General features: G+C 35.3%; 1 protein-coding gene across 2 annotated transcripts in view; it reads right to left on the bottom strand.

Annotated features, from left to right (window-relative positions):
* LOC144973411 (putative glutathione-specific gamma-glutamylcyclotransferase 2) overlaps positions 1-7,976 on the bottom strand; it is a 58,626-nt gene that overhangs the window by 41,877 nt on the left and 8,773 nt on the right. The gene's annotated exons all lie outside the window — the stretch shown is intronic.

The following is a 7,976-nucleotide window of genomic DNA, read 5'->3' as shown; positions in this document are numbered from 1 at the left end:
TTAATAGCTCACGACTTTTAAGATGTAGCCTGAAAAGACAATATCAGAAATGGCCTGAACATTACAGAATTTTAGAACACATTTTACAGAAATCAATTTTACCCTAAACTACTTTGTAATGCCAATAATCAACAAAATACCTGGCAAACTGATTATGACTACGAAATACGTGGTCAGTTATTAAAACACTTGGGAAATCCAACTAAACAATAACAGGATGTCTCAAGTCAACTCCAACTCAGTGGCTCCCCACACTGAGAGGCATTGCACCACCAAGTCTTTAGATGACAAGAGGCTAATTAAAGGATGCATACAAAAATATAAAAGTAATTATAAAGGGAGCACCTTCAACAACAAGACTCGGAATTGAGAAGAACTTTCCACCTAACAAAAATGGCAGACTTCAGTGTGGAGGAGAACTGGAGAGAAATGTGGAACAAGGAAACACTAAGAGGAGGAAACGTCCTAAAAGATCCAACTAAAAGAATGCATGCATTCCACAACGCCAGGAAATACTGGGTTTCCTCAAATCGCCTCTTAACAGGACATGGCAGAGCTACTACTACTACTACTGCTGCTACTACTATGACTATTACTACTACTACTACTACTACTACTACTACTACTACTACTACTACTACTACTACTACTACTACTACTACTACTACTACTACTACTACTACTACTACTACTACTAACTTCTACTACTAACTTCTACTACTAACTTCTACTACTAACTTCTACTAACTTCTCCTACTTACTACAACTACTAACTACTACTTACTACAACTACTAACTACTACTAACTACTACTAACTACTACTAACTACTACTAACTACATCACTAACTACTATACTACTAACTAACACTACTAACTACTACACTAACACTACTACAACTACTACACCTACAACTACTACACCTACAACTACTACACCTACAACTACTACACCTACAACTACTACACCTACAACTACTACACCTACAACTACTACACCTACAACTACTACACCTACAACTACTACACCTACAACTACTACACCTACAACTACTACACCTACAACTACTACATACACACTACAACTACTAACACACACATACTACTACTATACTAACATACTACACTACATACTACTACTACTACTATACATACTACAACCTACAACTACTCACACTACTACTACAACCTACTACACTACACTACATACTACTAACTACACTAACTACTACTACTACTACTACTACTACTACTACTACTACTACAACTACTACTACTATCACTACACTACACTACAACTACTACACTACAACTACTACACTACAACTACTACACTACAACTAACTACTACCTACTACTACTACTACACTACAACTACTACACTACATACTATACTACTACTAACTACTACATACATACTACTACAACTACTACTACAACTACTACACACACTACTACTACAACTACTACTACAACTACTACTACAAACTACTACTACTACAACTACTACTACTACTACTACTACTACTACTACTACAACTACTACTACATACTACTACTACACTACACTACTACTACAACTAACTACTACAACTACTACTACAACTACTACTACAACTACTACTACAACTACTACTACAACTACTACTACAACTACTACTACAACTACTACTACAACTACTACTACAACTACAACTACTACTACTACTACTACTACTACTACTACCACTACTACTGTTAAACAAATCACTGAAATGGGACCAACATATTGATAATATTGTGACGAAAGCCAATCCCAGCCTTGGCTTCCAAAATGTGTAAAAACAAGCATATACTGCTTTACTCAGACCCGTATTGAATAAGCGTGCACAGTGTGGGATCCTTATCAAGGCTACATCAAGAAAATCGAACAAGTTCAAAGGGCAGCTTCAAGGTTTGTCACCAACAGTTTTTGCGCGAACCAGGATACGTTACGGAGGCCATGACATTTTTGCAATGGAAACAGTGAAGAGTAGGTGGAAAGAGAAACGTCTCCAACTTATTCTGCACAGACAATGTATGGCAGTATAAAGATGTTGAACTTGAACATTGAAGTTGAGTGGAAATTGGTCAGGACCGCACACAAAAATATTCATATTCACGTCAGTCATCGCCGCCACCACGATAAAACGATTTCTCGAATAATATAACTATAAATACTGGTGCTCCCCAGGTCGGCTGTGTATTATCTCATATGATGTTTATACTTAATACGAACAACTGTAAAAGCTCAGATCTAAATATACCCCCTTTTTGAAATTTGGAGATAGTACTCTACAAGGAAGAAATAAGTTTATTTCCCGATGCAACAATAACCACATTGAACTTATCCCGAGTAAGACTAAAGAACTAATCATAGACTTTAGAAAACATCAAATACTATATCTCTATTAAAAATGAAAAAGTAGAGCAAGTAGTTAAATACAAATAGATAACCATGGACAGCAAATTACAGTGAGGCGTCCAAAATTATCTGTGCCTTGCGTTTGTGTGCACGTTGCCTGACATGTATCCACAACAATCTATCATCTGCCTCCCTCGTGAAGAGCGATGTAAATATATTCTATGAAGAAACAGAAGACAATATAGCAATGCAGTAACTGTGAAATAACTATAATCATGGGAGATTTTAACGCCAAAGGTGGCGAGGAAAGAGAACATCAATGGACCTCACTCATGATTGAGGAATATGGAATGAAAACTATTGATAGAGTGGTGCAGACAACGAAGAAGGCTACTCCATTGCAAACACGACCAAAAGAAAAGAAAATACATTGGTTATATGCTATTAAGCTGTATATATTCAAATAAGTAATCATTCTTTGCTTATATTATATAAAAATAGTCAATGGAGTTTTTGTACATAGAACATTGTTACTAAAATTAGAAGGGTATTGGGAAATCTATAGAGCCCTCAAATGTATCTCAAATTTTGATAAAAAGTTTTCAAGAATACAATAACACATGATAGTGTCGCAAGTGCCGCAAAACCCTTTAAATCTTTCGTTTTGAATTGTACGGAATTTCAGAGCACGAACTAAAATTACAAAGATATTTATAACAATCAGTACTGGAATTATTATTCAGAGAACTTAAATGAATTCAGCTTTAATTTCACTAGAATTCATTGGTTATTAAAAATTGATAAAAATTTCATGATGCAAGCGATCTCGACAATTACCACAATATCCGTTTTTCCTCCTCTACGCATTTCAGACCATGATTTTTGGCTCGTTTATTTTTTAAAAATAAGCACAATTCTATATAACTTTGCGCAATATCACATGCACCACAAGAATGATTCATTTATATGCAAATTGTTTTCCAATGTGTGGGCACTGGCGGACCTCATCTGGGAGGGTGTATCGTGCCAACGTGCTGCTCCAAAAGAGGAGTGACAGATTTAAAAAATCAATTTTTTAAATTGATAATTTTTCCTGAAATGTTTTCTCTAAATAGAAAAAAAAATGCATACAATCATAGAGAGAACAGTAGAAATACTAGCTTTCTCCCATTTCACAGTACCAATAAAATGTTTTTAAACCGCAGATAAAGAAAGATTTTGATGTCGGCTTAATCTTTAGCAATGCTTCGTAAAGGTCGATAAAAGGGCACACAAGGTAGTTGCTCCCGAAACAGAGTCGTAGGTTAAGCAACCGTACTATTAATTTACAAAAAATGTATGATTTCTAATGTACGCGAGACTTGTAGAATGTCTCATGTCCACCCCTAAGGGATCACCGCCTTGTCGCGGTGGGGGTGCTTGAATGCATTTCGCGGGGCAGAGGTCTGTTGAAACTCGACAGACGAGCCGTACGCGGGCGTCTTGGCCAGCCCGCCCGGATATGTAAACTAAATGGTGATCCATGTATATATATGTAAATAGGTCCCCCTTTGTAAATAGTCCCTGTATATATGTAGATATGTCCCCCCATGTAAATAGTCCTTGTAAATATGTATATATGTCCCCCCTTGTAAATAGTCCCATGTAAATATGTATATATGTATATATGTCCCCCCTTGTAAATAAGAAAAAAATGCATATAATCATAGAGAGAACAGTAGAAATACTAGCTTTCTCCCATTTCAATGAAGTTAAATTGTCACAGTACCAAAAAAAATGTTTTTAAACCGCAGATAAATATTTTGATGTCGGTTTAATCTTTAGCAATGCTTCGTAAAAGTCGACAAAAGGGTGCACAAGGTAGATACTCCCGAAACAGAGTCGTAGGTTAAGGAACAGTACAATAAATTGTATGATTTCTATTGTACGCGAGACTTGTAGAATGTCTCATGTCCACCCCTAAGGGATCACCACCTTGTCGCGGTGGGGGTGCTTGATAAATGGCCTGCTGAATCTTGACACACGAGCCGGTACGCGGGCGTCCTGGCCAGCCCGCCCGGATTTGTATAACTAAATGGTGATCCATCTGTATATATGTAAATAGGTCCCCCCTTGTAAATAGTCCTTGTAAATGTGTATATATGTCCCCCTTGTAAATAATCCCATGAATATATGTATATATGTTCTCCCTTGTAAATAGTCCCGTGTAGCGGGTGGTTGGATGGGAGCATCACCCTTGAATCATATACCTATGATGTTCGCATGGGTGTACGATCCGATAGTGATGTCGTTTCTTCTTCTCTTTACTAGCCTATTCTGCTTCTTTGGTTTGTGATTGTATTTTTGACAGGGGATTTTTTTTCTGTAAATCTTCTGCCTGTTTGTTCTTGGATATTTATAATTTAGCTTATGGTATCTTTAGGTTATGATTTTGATTTACATTTGTATTATTTTTGTTAGATTGCTTGTTTTTTTGTTTCAGCGGTCTCTCATATAACCTATGTATATATGTCCTCCCTTGTAAATAGTCCCGTGTATATTTGTATATGTCCTCCCTTGTAAATAACCCCCTGTATATATGTATATATGTCCCCCTTTGTAAATAATCCCCTGTATATATGTATATATGCCCCCCAATTGTAAATAGTCCCCTGTAAATATGTAAATATGTCCCCCCTTGTAAATAGTCCTTGTAAATATGTATATATGTCCCCCTTGTAAATAGTCCTTGTAAATATGTATATATGTCCCCCTTGTAAATAATCCCATGTATATATGTATATATGTTCTCCCTTGTAAATAGTCCCGTGTATATATGTATATATGTCCTCCCTTGTAAATAACCCTTTGTATATATGTATATATGCCCCCCCCCCAATTGTAAATAGTCCCCTGTAAATATGTATATATGTCCCCCCCCCTTGTAAATAATCCCCTGTATATATGTATATATTTTCTCCCTTGTAAATAGTCCCCTGTATATATGTATATATGTTCTCCTTTGTACATAACCCCCTGTATATATGTATATATGTCCCCACCCCTTGTAAATAGACCCCTGTAAATATGTATATATGTATATATGTCCTCCCTTGTAAATAATCCCCTGTATATATGTATATATGTACATATGTTTTCCCTTGTAAATAATCCCCTGTATATATGTATATATATCCTCCCTTGTAAATACCCCCCTGTAAATATGTTTATATGTATATATGTCCCCCTTGTAAATGGTCCCCTGTAAATATGTATATATGTATATATGTCCCCCTTGTAAATAATCCCCTGTATATATGTATATATGTCCTCCCTTGTAAATAGTCCCCTTGTAAATATGTATATATGTATATATCCCTATGTAAATAGTCCCTTGTAAATATGTATATATGTCCCCCTTTTAAATAGTCCCTTGTAAATATGTATATATGTATATATGTCCCCATTGTAAATAGTCCCTTGTAAATATGTATATATGTACATATGTCCCCCTTGTAAATAATTCCCTGTATATATGTATATATGTCCTCCCTTGTAAATAACCCTCTGTATATATGTATATATGCCCCCCCCCCAATTGTAAATAGTCCCCTGTAAATATGTATATATGTCCCCCCCCTTGTAAATAATCCCCTGTATATATGTATATATGTTCTCCTTTGTACATAACCCCCTGTATATATGTATATATGTTCCCACCCCTTGTAAATAGACCCCTGTAAATATGTAGAAATGTATATATGTCCTCCCTTGTAAATAGTCCCCTGTATATATGTATATATGTATATATGTTCTCCCTTGTAAATAATCCCCTGTATATATGTATATATGTCCCCCCTTGTAAATACCCCCCCTGTAAATATGTATATATGTATATATGTCCCCCTTGTAAATAGTCCCCTGTAAATATGTATGTGTATATATGTCCCCCTTGTAAATAATCCCCTGTATATATGTATATATGTCCTCCCTTGTAAATAACCCCCTGTAAATATGTATATATGTATATATGTCCCCCCTTGTAAATAGTCCCTTGTAAATATGTATATATGTCGCCCTTGTAAATAGTCCCTTGTAAATATGTATAAATGTATATATGTCCCCCTTGTAAATAGTCCCTTGTAAATATGTATATATGTCCTCCCTTGTAAATAATCCCCTGTATATATGTATATATGTATATATGTTCTCCCTTGTAAATAATCCCCTGTGTATATGTATATATGTATATATGTCCCCCCCTTGTAAATATGTATATATGTCCCCCTTGTAAATAGTCCCTTGTAAATATGTATATATGTATTTATGTCCCCCTTGTAAATAGTCCCTTGTAAATATGTATATATGTATTTATGTCCCCCTTGTAAATAGTCCCTTGTAAATATGTATATATGTATATATGTCCCCCTTGTAAATAATTCCCTGTATATATGTATATATGTCCTCCCTTGTAAATAACCCTCTGTATATATGTATATATGCGCCCCCCAATTGTAAATAGTCCCCTGTAAATATGTATAATGTCCCCCCCCCTTGTAAATAATCCCCTTTATATATGTATATATTTTCTCCCTTGTAAATAGTCCCCTGTAAATATGTATATATGTTCTCCTTTGTACATAACCCCCTGTATATATGTATATGTTCCCACCCCTTGTAAATAGACCCTTGTAAATATGTATATATGTATATATGTCCTCCCTTGTAAATAATCCCCTGTATATATGTATATATGTATATATGTTCTCCCTTGTAAATAATCCCCTGTATATATGTATATATGTCCTCCCTGTAAATACCCCCCTGTAAATATGTATATATGTCCCCCTTGTAAATAGTCCCCTGTAAATATGTATATATGTATATATGTCCCCTTGAAATAACCCCTGTAAATATGTATAAATGTATATATGTCCTCCCTTGTAAATAGTCCCTTGTAATATGTATATATGTCGCCCTTGTAAATAGTCCCTTGTAAATATGTATATATGTATATATGTCCCCCTTGTAAATAGTCCCTTGTAAATATGTATATATGTATATATGTCCTCCCTTGTAAATAATCCCCTGTATATATGTATATATGTTCTTTGTACATAACCCCCTGTATATATGTATATATGTTCCCACACCTTGTAAATAGACCCTTGTAAATATGTATATATGTATATATGTCCTCCCTTGTAAATAATCCCCTGTATATATGTATATATGTATATATGTTCTCCTTTGTAAATAATCCCCTGTATCTGGGTGGGGATCCTGACCTCCCATAGCGGGCAGGGAGGTACATACTGTGTCCTCTATCCCCTTATATCTGTTTTCCAACATGCTTTTCTGTCTTTGTCTCGGAATGAGATTACTTGGTTTTGTCCTGGCACTGGCCGGAATCCTAGCTGGGAGGGAAACAGTCAAATGCATAGTTATTGTTTTGGGAGATGATATTTTTTTCCTTGTAAATCATCTCTCTGTTATGTATTATTATTTTTATTTTGAATGTATAATGTAAGCATTTGAGTGTGTTCCTCTTAGTGGGGGCCATGCTTGTGTCCAGATGAGACTTATTGGTGATCTCTAACTAAGAACATTGATGG

The sequence above is a fragment of the Berghia stephanieae genome, chromosome 1 (genome assembly GCF_034508935.2).
Source record: "Berghia stephanieae isolate SIO BIC M18660-M18661 chromosome 1, UCSD_Bste_1.3, whole genome shotgun sequence".
Classification (NCBI taxonomy): domain Eukaryota; kingdom Metazoa; phylum Mollusca; class Gastropoda; order Nudibranchia; family Aeolidiidae; genus Berghia; species Berghia stephanieae.
This window is presented reverse-complemented; position numbering and strand designations above follow the sequence as displayed.